Source organism: Arvicanthis niloticus, chromosome 3 (genome assembly GCF_011762505.2).
Source record: "Arvicanthis niloticus isolate mArvNil1 chromosome 3, mArvNil1.pat.X, whole genome shotgun sequence".
In the NCBI taxonomy this organism is placed as follows: domain Eukaryota; kingdom Metazoa; phylum Chordata; class Mammalia; order Rodentia; family Muridae; genus Arvicanthis; species Arvicanthis niloticus.
This window is the reverse complement of record NC_047660.1, coordinates 132,671,349-132,688,082: the sequence shown is the minus strand read 5'-3', so window position 1 is coordinate 132,688,082 and position 16,734 is coordinate 132,671,349.

Below are 16,734 nucleotides of genomic sequence, written 5' to 3'. Positions count from 1 at the left end.
TTGTATCAAGCCAGCCTAAGACTCAGTGGTTTATAGTAACAACCACGTCCACGTTCATGATTCTTTGGTTGTCTTGGCAACACTCAACTGGGCCAGTCATCTTTGCCCTGCTTGTTCTTTCAGCTGAAGTTTGAGGTGAGGAATCCAAGATGACATGACCTTATTCAGTGACTTGGTGTCACTGCTGAGCTGACTAGAACTCTCTTTTCAGCTATTTAGGTTCTAGAAACTGTCTGATTCCTGTAGGAGAGAAACTAGATTTCTTTATGTGGTGCCTTAGAGTTACAAGGGATTAAAAGCAAAAGCTATGGACAGTTTTAAGGGCAGGATCTGAAACTCCCAACTTGGCATATCCACAGCATTCTGTGGTCCAAGCAGGCCATAAATTCAGCTCAGATTCAGAGATGGGGAACTGACTCCACCACTTTCTTATCCTCTAGCAAGTGTGAGTGTCACAAGAGAGAATATTGTCACCATCTTTGGACAAGATCTACCATGGTGTAGATGCACTCTCCAAAAGGGCTGTTGCACATAAAACTGAAGGCTGTGGTCATTGTGGGAATTATGAGAAGCTATCTAAAAGAAACCCTTTTTGTCCTAAAAAAAAATTAATTACAGAATATAATACCAATAGTAAGCTAGAATTTGAGATAACTCTGAGCATACAAACTTGTCTCTTGTGTTACCCTAAACCAAGTCCCATGTCTTTCTGAGAGAAATTGGTAAAGAGAAATCAGTTTTAGGAGAATTTAAACAACTTAAATTACATTTTGTGCAGCTCGTTACAAATTAGGTAGTATATAGACTTACTATGCAATGAGCAATGAAGGGCATCTTGAATGTTTCTGACCATGTGAGTGATAGGATTGATAACAATTGTTGCAGCCATTAAATGCAGGATGGGGGGGGTTATGGTTGAAAACAGGTATTGAGTGGGAAATAAATGCTAGGTCCTGGGGTGTGCAAAGATGAGCGAGTGGCACCTATTTTCTACTCGTAAGCACTTCCTTAGTGCGGAAACTAGGCAGCTAGAGAAATATAAGGCCTCCATACTGCATACCCTAAAGAAAAGAAAGGTTTATCTGACCTCACAGTCCAACCCTGGTGAGCAGTCATGGTGGTATGTATGGTTCTTTCTGTGGGAGCAAGAGCATGACATAGCTAGTCACCTTGCAACCAGGGTGAAGAATCCGTGAGAGAGGACAGGGAGGGTATGATCTTTGTTTTCTCCTTTTTATTTAGACCAGAACCTAAGGTGGGAAAGGTAACAATCACATTCATAGTATATCTTTACTCCTCAGCAAACCCTCTGTAACCCATTCTCTATAACTCCTAAGAGGTGTGTCTCCCAGGTGATTCTAAATTCTTTCCAGTTTAATCATGTACATACAGGTACAGTGCAGAGAGAAGGGTGGTTGTTTCTGTTGCAGTCAACATGTGAAAGTATGCCAGGGTGTGATTAGGACTTCTAGTTCTCTACCTGACTAGCTACCTACCAATACCTTAGGCATCTAAGTCAAGCAAGCTCAGGAGTCTCTGTAGGAAAATGTCTACTTTACTACTAGTTAGGGCTTTACTAATCTCTACATGTTAACCCATTTCAAACATAACTAAATTCTTGCTTCATTGTGATAGTATCACAGTTAAACTAGGTTCAGGTCAATGTCTTTTTTTAAAAAAAAAAAAAAAAGGACGTTCCTTCTGGAATCTCGAAGTCCTTAGAGTTCCTCTACTTTCCAGCACAGAGCAGTGGATAGGAACTACATTATAAGCCAGCAACTTATTGACTTCTATACTTCTTCCTTATGAGTTGCTCCGTTGACGTAATTTTAGAAAATATTTTATTATTTTATGTTTTTAAATGTTTTGCTTGAATGTATGTCTGAGCACTACAAAGTGTGCCTCGGCCACTGGTGCAGAGCCCAGAAGAGATCATCAGATCCCTTGCTGCTAGAGTTACAAAATGTTAGCTATCATGAGGGTTCTGGGAATCAAACCCAAAACCCAGGTCCTCTGGAAGAGGAGCAAGTACTTATAACAGGATGCAGGCTCCATGGGGTTCACCCAGGTATAGCCAGATGATCCTCTGAGTATACTTTCCTTTATTCACACTGCTTTTTAATCATAGCCCTATGTTTTTAACCCACTCTCTTTAGTATTAAATCCAGAATTAATAATTAATTTGTATTTCCCCTCTCCCAGTGTCCCTTGTCCCTTAGCTGCTTGTTGTTTCTTGTGGAGGTGGAGGTCTTTCAGTCCTGCTTCTTCCTCTTTGTCATGTCTATTGTTCCTATAGCTCGACCCCTCTGATAGCTGTGATAGTTGATATCATCAGTGGGGCACGATCTAGAATCACTTAGGAGATGAACTTCTGGGAATGCTTAGGAGCGATCATCTAGACGAGGTCAACAGAGGTAGGGAAACCCACACTAAAGGTGGGTGGCATCACTCCATAAACTGAGGTCCTGGACTGTCCATGCAGTGTGACCAGTTGCCTCAGTCTCTGACCACCACAGTTTCTCTACCACGACGGACTGCTCCCTGGACTCTTAGGGAAAGTAACTCCCCTCTTTCTTAGAGGGATATTTTCAGGATATTTTGTCACAGCAACAAGATAGGCAATTAAAACAATAAACACTATAAAATGGAGTTCTATAATAAGTCTTAAATTAAGAAACAAATTAATTATTAATTCTGGATTTAATACTAAAGAGAGTGGGTTAAAAACATAGGGCTATGATTAAAAAGCAGTGTGAATAAAGGAAAGTATACTCAGAGGATCATCTGGCTATACCTGGGTGAACCCCATGGAGCCTGCATCCTGTTATAAGTACTTGCTCCTCTTCCAGAGGACCTGGGTTTTGGGTTTGATTCCCAGAACCCTCATGATAGCTAACATTTTGTAACTCTAGCAGCAAGGGATCTGATGATCTCTTCTGGGCTCTGCACCAGTGGCCGAGGCACACTTTGTAGTGCTCAGACATACATTCAAGCAAAACATTTAAAAACATAAAATAATAAAATATTTTCTAAAATTATGTCAACGGAGCAACTCATAAGGAAGAAATATAGAAGTCAATAAGTTGCTGACGTATAATGTAGTTCCTATCCACTGCTCTGTGCTGGAAAGTAGGGGAACTCTAAGGACTTCGAGATGCCAGAAGGAACGTCCTTTTTTTTTTTTTTTTTTTTAAAAAAAAAGGTTTTATTTATTTTTACTTATATGAGTACAAACTGTTGCAGTCTTCAAATACACACCAGAAGAGTGCATCGGATCCCATTACAGATGGTTATGAGCCATCATGTAGTTGCTGGGAATTGAACTCAGGACCTCTAGAAGAGCAGGCAGTGCTCTTAACTGCTGAGCCATCTCTCCAGCCCAGGATTTTCTTTTTTAAAATTAAGTTTAACTTTACTGTGTGTGTGTAGTGTATAAGTGTGAGTGTGGATAGGTGTGTGTGTGTGTGCATGCTTGTGCACTCATGTAAATGCCTGCTTTCATTTGTTGACATTCATGTGGAAGTCAGAGAACTTTTTTCTTGTCTCTAGTTTATTTTTTTTAACTTTTTATTGATTCTTTGTGTGTTTCACAGCATGCACCCAGTCCCATGAACCTTCCTGTCCCCTCATAGCTACTCTTTGTGCTTGCAACTTCCCCCCAATAATGTGTGTATGTGTGCCTGCATGCACACACACACACACACACACACACACACACACACACACACCAACAACAATAAAAAGCCAAAACAAAACAAACAAAGAAACAAAAAACAAAACTAAAACCCCAAAGCACAGAAAGCTGTAGTAAAATATCACAGTATATCTCCCTGGTATATTCATCTGTTCACACATCTTCACTTGCAAATGTTCATTGCAATGAGTCATCGGTCTGGTTCAAAATCTCTGGCTTCTGTGACACCTTCAATATTGGATCCTTATTGTGACTCTTCCCAGTTATCCTGCTGTTGCCCTGTGTCACGGAGATCTTTCAGTTTTAGAACAATAATGATGGCCCTTACATACATCCCAACCATTTGTAGATGACATAGATTTTGAGGGTGGGTCAATTCAGAGCCTTGGATTTGGGCCTGGGTGGTAGCTGAGTTGATCAATCTGCTGGCTCTCCCTTATCTGCACCACCAAAGAGCCAGCTCTACTACTGTACTGCCCAGATAAGGTATAGGGCCGGATTTCCTGAATGCTGCAGCTGGTGAAGGGCAAGGCCAGCCTATCCACTCTTATGACTCATGGGTCAGCTCTCCTGACTATTGCAGGTGGTGAGGAGCAAGGGGGTGGGGGAGGTGTCACCCATGCCACCTGATAGCAGAAAAATGGCAGGATCAGCTCTCCCACACTCTTACTTTTGGGGCTCACCTAAACTTCAACCACCAGGGTCAGCTCTGAGGTGCCGTGTGTCATGGAGATTCTGTAGCTTTGGAACAGCCGTAGAGCCTGCTCTCCCAAGTGCTACAGCTGGTGAATGGTAGGGAGAGCTCCCCTAAGCTCATGATCCTGTGGCAGCTTTCCTGACTGCTAGAAGTGATGAGGTACAGGGGAGGGAGCCATAACCTCTGTACCCTTGCCATCCTACAGCAGGTGAATGGCAGGGGTCACATTTCCCACATTCATACCCTTGAGCTGGCTCATCTACACCCCTGCCACCAGAATCAGCTTCACTGTGTTGTCTGAATAAGGCACAGGACCCGCTTTCCCAAGTGCTGCTGTTGGTGAGAGATGAAGACAGCTTTCCAGAGCACCACTGAGGGGTAGGGCCAATTATGCACAGCTCCTGGACACCCACATGGTCCCTGGGACCTGCCCCAACCATAGACATCCATAATCTCTAGTGGTAATATGAGCCACAGACATTGGAACTGAACCCTACTTCTGCATAGCTATGGACTCAGACATAGCCCTCAGTAGTAGCTCAGGCTGGGACCTCACCCAGGTTTCCCTGCCCCTAGGTGGCCAGGTTGGCCACTCACAACAGACTACTCAACACCTTAAGCATCCAGCCCCATCTCTCTTCATAATGCTTAAGCTGCTCCACTTCTCTTTCTCTCCATTCTGACCATCATGTACTATATGGCTTGTGGGCCCCTGGGTAACATCCTACATCTGTGCTGTGCTGCATGGTGACAAGCTGGTGTCTTTAGCCCACTTGTGCCATGTGCTCTAGGGCAGGTCTGTGGGTGGCAGTCTGAGGGTCTCTGTCTGTCTTCCTCTTTCTGTGCTGCACTACCTAGACTTGATTTGATTTTTGTGAGTCCTAGGCATAAGACAACTGTGGCTACCAAGCCAACCTAGGATGCACAAAGTAGTGCCATGAGCTTTACCCGACTGATCTAAGAACAACACCATCAACAAAGTAAGGTATCCCTGCCCATTTCTGATGGGGGTGGGTTGCGTGTGTGGGTTTGGAGGTGGGATGGGAGTATGGATTGTGGGGGCTGGGAGGGTGGGAACACATCCTTTAAGAGTGGTTTCTTTCCTTCTACTTTGTAAAGGACTCTCTTGTTGCTTCTGATTTACTAGGTACTTGTCCTGTAAGTTTCTGGCTGGTAGGGATGCCAGCTTAGAAACGTATGCCACTATTTCCAGCTTTTATGTGGGTTTGGGGGCTTTAAGTCAAGTTGCCAGGTTTGAGGAGCAAGTACTTTTACCTACTGAGCTATCTCTCCATCCTGAGGTTTCATTCTTAATGCCTTCTCTGGCTCTTGTGTGTGCACAGTTTTCCATGTTTCATTTAGTGCTTGCTCAGTGGTAAACATAAATCCTTCCTGAAGTCAGATAATTCACACATATAGTGTTCATAAGTACAGTAGATGTCTATGGACTGTCAAGGTCAGCCAAGGAGATTTCTGATGTGAGGGCTTCTTCTTTCCTTATGCTTTCTCCTTATTTCCTCCATCCCCAGTTCATAAAGAGAAATGTTAGTTAAATGTTGGGTTTATTGTCTAGTCACAAAAGACTTTTTTTTCTTTTTTTAAAAAACACAAAAGACAAATTCTTCTTCTTCTTTTTTTTTTTTTTTTAAGAATTCTAGTGCTAGCGAGGTGAGCACATTGTTCATTCATAATTCATTAATTTATGTGCTCAGCAATAGTATTGAGTGAGTGTTAGGTACTAGGAATATACCAGTGATCAAGAGACAAAGTCCCAGCTCTTATGAAACATGCATCTTCAAGAGTGGAATTGTGTTAGAGAAACAATGAAGCAGGATAAATCCTGCAGAGTAATGTTGGAGATTGGTTCTAATGCTTCGATTTAATTGAAAAATCTTCCCATCCAAATGCTGAAGGTCCTTGTCCCTAATTGATTTTTGATCAAAAAGACGCTAGTGGCTAATTGTTGGGCAAAAGGAGATATGGCAAGACCCTTAGATTTGCTCAGGCTAGGATTTAAGAAAGAGGTGGAGAGAGAGCATGACAATGTTCCAGAGGGAGAAGGATGGAACATAAAAGGTGCAGGAGAGAAAATCAACCAGCCCTGTAAGAACTCAGGTAAGTGGACAATGGCCACTTCTGTTATTGGGCCTAGAGTAGCAGGTAAAGGTTTAGAAGCCTCAGGGGTACTGGAAGGGAGTGTTTGCTGTCAGGGGAAGGTTTAGAAGGGGGACCAGCCTTTGAGCTAGTCATGGCATGTCAAAAATTAACTGGTGTGTGTGTGTGTATGTTTGTGTGTGTGTGTGTATGTGTGTGTGTGTGTGTGTGTGTGTGTGTGTGTGTGTATGCTTGTGTGATCCACTAGGTGCCAAAGCAGTGTAGCTCAAATTACTGTTACAGAGTGACCAGGATATTGTCCTCTGCAAACCAGGGCAGGAAAAGCAGAGCTATTGCAAGTCTCCAGAAGAGAGGAAGGGGGCATGTTGCAATGTATGCTTTAATTGGGCATATGTACACCCCTCTAATGACTATACATTTTTGTCCTTTTTCTTTGTTTGCCTGTTTTGTTCTTCGAGTTCTGTAAATTTCTATTTAAGGGATGTGAGAGCGACACTTCCAAATACTGCCCTTCAATGAGTTAAATACATGAGTCTGCTGGGGCTCGGAGAAGAATACCCCAAACCTAGAGCTTTGACAAGCTGAGAAGTCTTAGCACCTACCTTAGAATTAAGGATTTCTTGACACTGTCTTGTCATCCACCAGCACAAGGAGTGTTTCATGGTTGGGTTTGTCTTTCTTTTTGTTTGTTTTTCTGCAAAGTCAACTCATGAGCCTATGGTATTTACCTACAGACAACAATCTTCTGTCTCATTGGAATTTTCTTAGCTGGAGACAATATTGAATGGTGAGAAAGACTGAGGTCAGCCAACACACCTAGGCAGACTTTCTGGTATACCTTTCTCCTCTGTTAGGGTCCCACCGAGAATCACTTATATTCTATCATCTGTTCTAATGCCAGGTAGACATTATCAGGATATTATATATTTCCCAAGCCTAAATGGTAAACATGATTTTCCCTAAAAATTATTTTATTATTTTCCTAAAAATTGTTTCCACTCTATTCTTAGTGCTCTTAGGCTTCTGAACCAAGTTGAGCAAGATAGAAAACCTACTCTAGTGACTTTCCTCTTTTGCATATTAATGAATTTGGATGCCTTTTACTTATATAATCTATTTATTGTTGGCCCATTCTCCAAACCTAAGAGTTTTGCCCACTCCACTCCCCAAAGCCAATGGTCACTATCTTTTTTTGTCCATATTTTTTTCAATAGACAGGAGGATTTGACCTTGGACACAGAAATGGAAACTATTGCAGACTGAAGAAGGTAGTACTTCCTTTTCTTCTGACCCATCTTTTCCTTTCAGGAAACAAAATAACTATGGTCATGAATTCTCAAGCCACACTTCCCAGTTCACATTTTGGCAGTGTTGCATGTTTGACACATGTTTGACAAATGAATCTTCTTTTTTGATCCCAGTTTCTTATAACGAAATGAGGATAATAGTAATCCTTATAGTTATAAATTGTTATGGAGAATGAATCAGGGTTTGGGCCAGGGCTTGGAAAGCAGCCATTGTGTTAAACATAAAAATCATTAAAGGGTCTTATGAATTCAACTGTCTGTCTCATTTTTTGGCTGTGAAGAGATGATTTCATATTTTGAAAACCTGTGATGTTGCACATTCCGAGTTAATACCTCTTCTGTTGTTACTCTTCACCGTGCTCATTCACACATACAATGTGATAGATGTTAGGAGAATATATGAGGGTGACCAGCTAACTTACAGATAAATTCATCTTCTTTAAATGAGCAATTAGGTGCTCAGCACAGCCTTAGACTCTTAGACAATGTGAAAGAAACATAAATCAAGATCATAACCCTCAAGAAGTTCTGAGTCTTCAGCCAGGATGAGCAAGATTTACGTACAAGAAGCAATTAGAAGACAATACTAGGCAATACCTAATGAAGTGTTGCAGTTGTGTCTTTCAGCTTCAGGAAACCACAATCATCACAATAACTTGTAGCTTTATTTTCCTCATGGCAGATCCCTGAAGCAAACAGGAACTATGGCAAAGAACATTAAATTAAAAGGTATCATCATAATAGAAGCGTTCCTTGCAATACAGTGCTTGAATAGATATGGTCTCAAAGTATTTTAGGACTATGAAAAAAAATACATCCAAGAAGTAGGCAGATACTCCAGAGTTTTTGCAGCTGAGCTGATGCTTGGAGAAGTGGAGGGCTCTTCTGCCTCACTTGCCCTCATCCTCTTCCATGGTGCTGTTTAAAGCCCTGAATGCTCACCATTAATGAAAGCTTAGGGATTCATTAGATCACGCATGTTTCAGAATTTAGTAGGGCTTTTTTGGTCTTCAGTTCTTTCTTTCTTTTTTTTTCTCATTTTTTATTGGATATTTTATGCAGTTACATTTCAAATGTTATCCTTTTCCCCCTGCTTCTATGAGGGCGCTCCCCCAGGCCCCCACCCACTCCCACCTCACTGCCCTGGCATTCCCCAACACTGGGGCATCAGGGCTTCCAAAGACCAAGGGCCTCTCCTCCTACTGATGCCAGACAATGCCATCCTCTGCTACATATGCAGCTGGAGCCATGGGTCCCTCCATGTGTACTCTTTGGTTGGTGATTTAGTCCCTGGGAGATCTCGGGGTTCTGGTTGGTTGATATTGTTGTTCTTCCTATCGGGTTGCAAACCTTTTCAGCTCCTTCAGTCCTTTCTCTAACTCCTCCATTGGGTCCCTGTGCTCAGTCAATAGGGTTTTTTTTTTTTTTCCCAGCCCACCCCAGGCTTATTTTTAAATTACCATTTTGAATATGTTTTGTAAAGTATGATGAGTGGTCAAGAAATATAATTTTGTATTATATTTCAAACACATAAGGTAACAAACACACAAGCAAATTTCCAAATTAACAACACAGACTTCTTACATGGTCTTAAAAGGAAGTTATATTAATTTGAGAACTAGGGAAGGAAATTCCAGAGCCACTTTGGTAACCAAGCCTGCTACTTGTCAGGAAGCTCCTCGTCATAGATAATTTAAATCCTTATCATAGCAATATAAAACCATTTCCTCTCATTCTTCTGTTTTTGAGTTAATGAATATTCCATAACGGATTTCTATAAATTACATATAAATCATCCCCCCGCAATTTCTAAATTTTTATGCTAAAACTTAGGACCTCTGGTTAAAGAAGAGCTATGTCTTTAGAGAAGCCACTGCTACAAATACTCTTCATCAAAAATATTTTGGCAGCACGGTGCAGCATGTTTCAGCAATAAAATACCTTTGTAGGCAAACAATGGGGGTGGTGAGGTCCTTTGCCTACTGTTTTACACTCAGAGGTACTTGAACCATCTTAAACTATCTCTGAATGCCAAAAATGTGTGATTCCAAATTCCTCTCTCATATGTATTGGGTTCAAAGAACTGTTGTCTTAGTAGCAGCTGTAGCTACTTTCCACTAGAAAGAATAAGAAAAAGAAAAAGAAGGAGGAGGAAGAGGAAGAGGAAGAGAAGGAGATGGAGGAAGAGGAGAAGGAAGAAGAGGAGGAGGATCAGGAGGAAGAAGAAGAGGAGGAGGAGGATCAGGAGGAGGAGGAAGAGGAGAAGGAGAAGGAGAAGGAGGAGGAGGAGGAGGAGGAGGAGGAGGAGGAGGAGGAGGAGGAGGAGAAGGAGAAGGAGAAGGAGAAGGAGAAGGAGAAGGAGAAGGAGAAGGAGAAGGAGAAGGAGAAGGAGAAGGAGAAGGAGAAGGAGAAGGAGAAGGAGAAGGAGAAGGAGAAGGAGAAGGAGAAGAAGAAGAAGAAGAAGAAGAAGAAGAAGAAGAAGAAGAAGAAGAAGAAGAAGAAGAAGAAGAAGAAGAAGAAGAAGCGACCCCTAATATTGAACAAGCTAGAAACTAAAGCAACAGAGACAGATAACAAGGGAGGGGGGAGGGGCTGGCTAACTTTCTCAAGTGCTTGGCCGTTTTATCTCCATGTACTGAGACTCTCTTTTCAAAATAATTGTGAGCTATGACATAGACATAACCACTGTAGCAGATCTCACTGATGACAGATAAGATGTGTTAAAATGCAAAAAGAGCTTAGAGACATTAGGTTTTCATTTCATTATTGTGAAACTAGTATATTGTATTTCCAAGGCCTTTTCTATTGTGACCAGTTTATAATCCAATGACTACTTTTAACACATTTTTGCATAGTAATTATGTTAGTATTATCTCAAATTCTTTAAAAACAACTTGGACAAACAACAAAGCTTCTTTGATCACTGAGTCTTACCACTTCTCCCAGCTGAGAGGTGGTTTGACACAGTGTCATGTTCCATAGAACTGAGGAATCAAAGGAGTTGGCCTCCATTTTCCAGTTCCTACTTTTATCCGGATGGCACTGAGCACGGGCTATGTGCAGAATGGGATTTCTCATTTGTGACCAAAAAAAAGGTTTTAACTGTAGGATTTAATTCAATTCAATAAACACTCTTGTTTCTTATATTTAGGACCCTTTAAACAACCGTGAGTGAGAAACTGAGAAAAACACAAAGATACATTAATGATGAGAAGGAACTCTCCATGAAATTTAAGTCCAGTGGGACAGATGCAAGGATTAAGTTCTACAATAGAAGATTTCAGAAGCAAAGCAAAGCAAAACAGTACAACAGCAAGCCAGTCTTCCAGGAGCCTCAGAGACAAAGGATGAAGAGCTGAGCCTTTGACTATCATAAAAGATGTCCACCTGCATCTGGAGGGCTTTTCAAGCACACGCTCAGCCCAGTGCACACAGTTCATTGTAGCAGCTACTGCAGAACTGTACTGTAGAGTATAATGGGCGATGGGCATGTTCATTTCTCACTGCTAATTTCATTCCTCTGCAGGGTGTAAGAAATAAAAAACATGGGAAGATGGAGTTTTTCCAGTTCAGGGACTGACCTTTAAAGGAATCAGGGCAGAGAGAGGGTAATAAAGCTGGTTGAAGAAACTAGTGTAAATATCCCTGACACAAGACAGAACTAATTTAACTTAAATGAAAGAAAGTCTGACTTAACTTAGAGAAAAATATTATGTAAATTATAAGATCTTTATTTTTAAGAGAAATGTAATTATATTATTTCTAAAGATATGTAGTAAGTTAAAATGATTGTCAGAGAAGTATTTCTTGGCTTAAGTGTTATAGACTCCTCTCTTAAATGAATTGAATTGTGTTTCGTTGGGGGCTATCTTTTTGATATATACCATATATATTATGTGTTAACATGTTTAATATAAAATGACTAATGGAGTTTCTTAAATTTTTAGCATGTTATTAATTTGTTTATATACTTTTAATATAAGTAGTTCAGAGGTAAATAAAGTCAGGCTCTAGTTTTCAAAATTTATAAATTAGATCTTAGGGGCTGAGAGACAGTGCACAGTCTGGTCTTTGACTGTGAGACACATTGATCCTTCAGTACGGTCAGATTGTAATTATGTCGCCTTGAAAGTTGTGGTTAAAGGAGCTTCTGGGGGTTTTCTTAGTCACACAGACAGTGAAAGCAATTGAAAGATGGAAGTGAAAGAAACTGGCCAAGAAAGCCACTTACAGCTACTGCTGGAAGTAGACTTGGGGATGGAGGGGAAGAAGGTCAGAGTCAAGCAGAAGCCAAGGAGAAGCTGAGATGGCAAAGATGAAAAGGTTTCCTGGGAGGGTGAATAGTCCAGTGCCTAGACACACTGAGGGAGGAAACTGGATGGGGAACCACAGCTGGTCCCCAACTACTCAAGGGTTTCTCAGAGTAGCAGCATCTGTAGTATCCAATTTTTCAATTTCTGGGTCCGGAAATGTAATCTCTCTCATGCTTACATGATGAAATTTTGGGGAAGTTGACTTGCATTGTTTGGCTTCACTGGAGAACCGTTTATGACCCTATACTTATCCATATCAACCAATGGAGAGATAGTGCTGTCAGGCATCCCAGACCCCTGGATGTTCCCTACGTGCTGACTCATGTGGTAGGAGCTGAGAAGGTGCTGGAACAGCACAACACAGATATCCAAAGATATCTTTGAGGTGTCGGTAACTGTACACAGTGCTCATTCGTACCTTGGACATGTTTACATGTGTTCTCCAATGCTTGGCTAAGGAAGTTTCATGAACCTGTAGTGAAAATGCCAGAAAGAAAAGCAATGAATTCATTATACTAGAAACATTTAATTTAAAAGAGTGTAGTTTATTTTGTGATTATATTACTGCTCGTTTAAAAGTTTTTGTGTGTGTGTGTGTGTGTATGTGTGTATATGTTCTTAAGAGAGAGTTTTTGATATCCCAGGGTGGCTTTGAACTTCCAATTGTCCTGTCTCTACTTCCCAAATATTGGAATTACAGTTGTGTGTAACTACACCAGTTCATTGTTATTTTTATGTTAAAAATTTTGACTTTGTGGAATAAAAAATTCTACTACCTTTACCATATTTTAAGTTTGACAGAGTAAAAATACTGTTCCTAAGTTTTCCCATTTTGATGGTAATTTATGGTAGCACAAAATACAAACTTCTGTGACTTAGGAAACGTAAGATCAGTAATATCAATGGCTTTAAAACAGATCCACAAAGGGTAACATTTCAAAAACTGCATGTTTACCAACAGGAACATAAATATATATTCAGAAGTTTACAGCAGAAATAATGTTATAAAACAATATTAAACTTTGCCACATACAACACACCAATCCCTCTTGTTGGAAATCTCAGCCAGAATCTCATAATTAGATTTCGTGACCTGCTAATGGACCACAACCCACAACTTGGAAAGCACAGTGGAAGACTCCAGGCCGCCCTTCCCGAGGAGGGCTGAGTAAACACTGACAGGTGCTTCCTTTGGGGACCTGCATTTCCACATTCCAGAGCGCTTCCCTCCCATTGGCTGGATGGGCTGTGGGTAGTTACATTCTAACTGATTGAAAGCTTCTTTGCTTAAGTAAAGTGTGCCCTTTGGGTATGCCCCCTCCACCTCGCTGAGGCTGAGAAATCCAGGACTTCATTTAGACTGGAGAGTCTTCTTTTTCTCGCAATAAGAGGACCTCCCCGGTCTCATTAGCCTCACATTTACAAAATACTTCTTTCAATAGGTTATTTTGCAAGCTACTGAGCCACACTGGCTTTAATTGATTCTATTAACTTCAATTGTGAAGCATGACACTTGAATTACAAGTCAGAGTTGAAATTGTAAGAAGGGCAGGAGGGCTCACTTTAACCCAACCCCCACCTCCAACACCAACCAGGCCCTGAGAGAATCAGAGTCCACTGGGAAGGAAGAAAGGCAACTCAAACTAATTAAAGAAATTCATGATTAAGGGTGAGTTAAAAAAAATGTCCAAATATAATTAATTTGGCTATACAAATTTGCCACAGTAAAAGAGAACAGAAAATATGTCAGGCACATTTGCAGCAATTATGGACTATTCTCGGATCAAAGGGTACAGGAGCATAGTGTGGTGGCTCACAGTGGGGCTGTGGTGACAGCCTGGCTGCGGTCAAATCCATGTCCTACTGTCTTAGGACAGATGGACTAACCCTCAGAGAGGTCGAGTGGCCTTAGTCATGGTTCTTCGCCTCTCCCATAGGCTGCTAAAAGTGAGTAGTGAAGTGAGAGACAATAGCAGCAACTGCACAGGACCACCCTGTGGGTTACATTGGTTATTACAGGTAGCTTGCCCAATGCCTGGCACTTTGCAGATACTCAATTCATTTTAGTCATTAGTATATTGTGCTGTAACTAGTTGCTGACAGCCTGGGCTTAGAGTCATTCACTTAGATTCAAGTCCCTGCTCCCATCCTTACAATTTGTGTGTGTGTGTGTGTGTGTATTTTTTTTTGAGAAAACATAGTCTTTTAAACCATGAATCTCTTTATTAAAAATAGTGATAACGACCCTGTCATGTTGTTGAATAGTTCATGGGTTTAGGGACATCGCACAGCATGTTTTGCACAGAACTCAGTAAGTATTGGAAACTAGACAAAACCTGCCAAGGCTACCTCACTTCTGCTATGTTTATTGTTACTGCAGTTCTGTTGTGTTTGTAGTAACGTGGATCCTAACACATCCATCAGTGGTCTGGGCTGAGCAGTTTGGTTGTTCTTTATTGTTATGCCTTCCTCATAGGAAACAACATTCCACACCGAAAGCATCAAACAACACCGACCTTTAACTCATTACCAGGTCCTTTGCATTTCCATTGTGCAAAGTACTGTGTTCTATAAGGAGCATGTCGATGTGACAGAGGTGAAGAAAAACCAAATTTAAAAGGCTGCTATAGTTAGAACTTTTGCTAATGGCACTTAAACTGATTAATGTCCAATAGTACCCACTCTACTGAAGCATATTTTTTAGGCAGTTATACTTTTCTATAAACTTAGATCTTCATTAAATGAACGAGCTTGTGGGGCAGTGTCTCTATGAAACCCTTGGAGTTAATTCTGTAATGATATGGCCACCAACATGGAGAGCCTTCTCTTTTGCCATTCCCTTCTACCTAGAATGTTCTTCCGTTTATCTCCCGTGGCTGGCTTTTGGGTTTGAGCATACCCCTCCTTGGCTGCTCTCCCCATTCACTCCGTCTAGACCCTACCAGCTGGGTTTTTTCTGTTGCACATATCATTTGTTGGAATACTGTTGTGAATTCACAAGGAAGTTGTTGCTCATGTTCCCCAGTGAATTTAAAGCCCTATGAAGGTGGGTTCTTTGTCTATGTTATTCATTCTCTGTATCAACAACAACAACAACAACAATAACAACAACAACAACAGGACCAGCAACAGCAACAGCAACAAAACATAACAAGTTACCACAAACTCAGCAGTTTAAAAAACATACATTTTCAGACTGGAGAGATGGCTCTATAGTTATCTACAGTAAAGAGTATTGCTGTTGCAGAGGATGTTAGCTTACAGGTAATTCTGCTAAGCTCCATCTCGGGACCTACCTTACATCATCACCTGCTGCCATTACCTACTGCTGCCAGGGAGGAGGAAGAGGAGGAGGGAGAGGAAGAAGAAGAAGAAGAGGAGGAGGAGGAGGAAGAAGAAGAAGAGGGTGAGGGGTGCATATAAAAGAACCACCCCAGTTCTCTCTCTGTGTTCCCATGTGTTCTAGATGGTCTCTCTCTCCTTTTTGTCCTTCTCTGTGCCCCACCCTCTTCATCTGTCTGTCTACATGTCCACTTGTCTGCCTCTACCTCATTTTCAGGTCCTCACTCCTCTCCCCACAAATAAACCCCTTTATGCAAGATCTGTTGCATAGTGTAATTTCCCAGGGGGATACCTGGACATGAGTCTACCAGGTACTTCCTTGCCACACTATATTTCATAACAGGATCTGGCTTTTGTTTTCGGTACTACTGTCAAGTGGCTTACAATTGTTGGTAGCTGCAGTGGGGGTCTGCCCCCTGTAGCCTCCACAGGCCTCTGCACTCACATGCACTCACTCCCCACCCACAACACATAGTTGAAAATCTGTAAAAGGGCATGCATAGATGGATTGTTTCAGCTCATTTTCAAGGGCAAGTTCAGGCTCTCACCAGGTAGAAATCAAGATGTGGGCTAGACTTCCATCTAATCCGTGATACGGTATCTTCTAACAGCTTTCAGTCTCTTATAGGTGTGTCACTGAGGTTTGATTATGACTGTCAGTTGGGGTAGGATTTCAGTGCTCTTAGTTCCCAGAGACTCCTCACCTTTTTTGTTTTTTGTTTTTTTGTTTTTTTTACATTTGATCACAACACAGCTGTTTATTTCTTCTGAATCTTTGATCACTAAATCCTTAGGTAATCATTCTATCTGACTAGGCCAAGCTTACCCAGGATAATCTCCTGATGAACTTAAAATTAACTGACTGCAGATGCTGGTTATCCACATAAAATCTTTTCAGTATTGACTCATAATGAATAGAGTCATAAGAGGCAAGGCCATATGCTATCACAGGCACAAGTAACCATACTCAAGGGAAGGTGATATATAGACAACTCGGGACAGGTGTGAGCATCCTGGAGGCTACAGTTAATGTGCCAACTCATTGTTAATATCTCTAAGACAAACTGGCACTTAACAGATAAATGTTAGTGAAATAAGAACTGAGATATGAAAATCATTATATTATATGATTGTGTGTTCAGATTTTTGTTGATCATCCTACATTGAATTCAGGACAGTTTAGTGGTTGGATTCCCCACTCAAGTCATTGTCCTTACTGAGGGATTTATGACTATTAGGTGATATAAAGGGGGACTGGGCAAATTT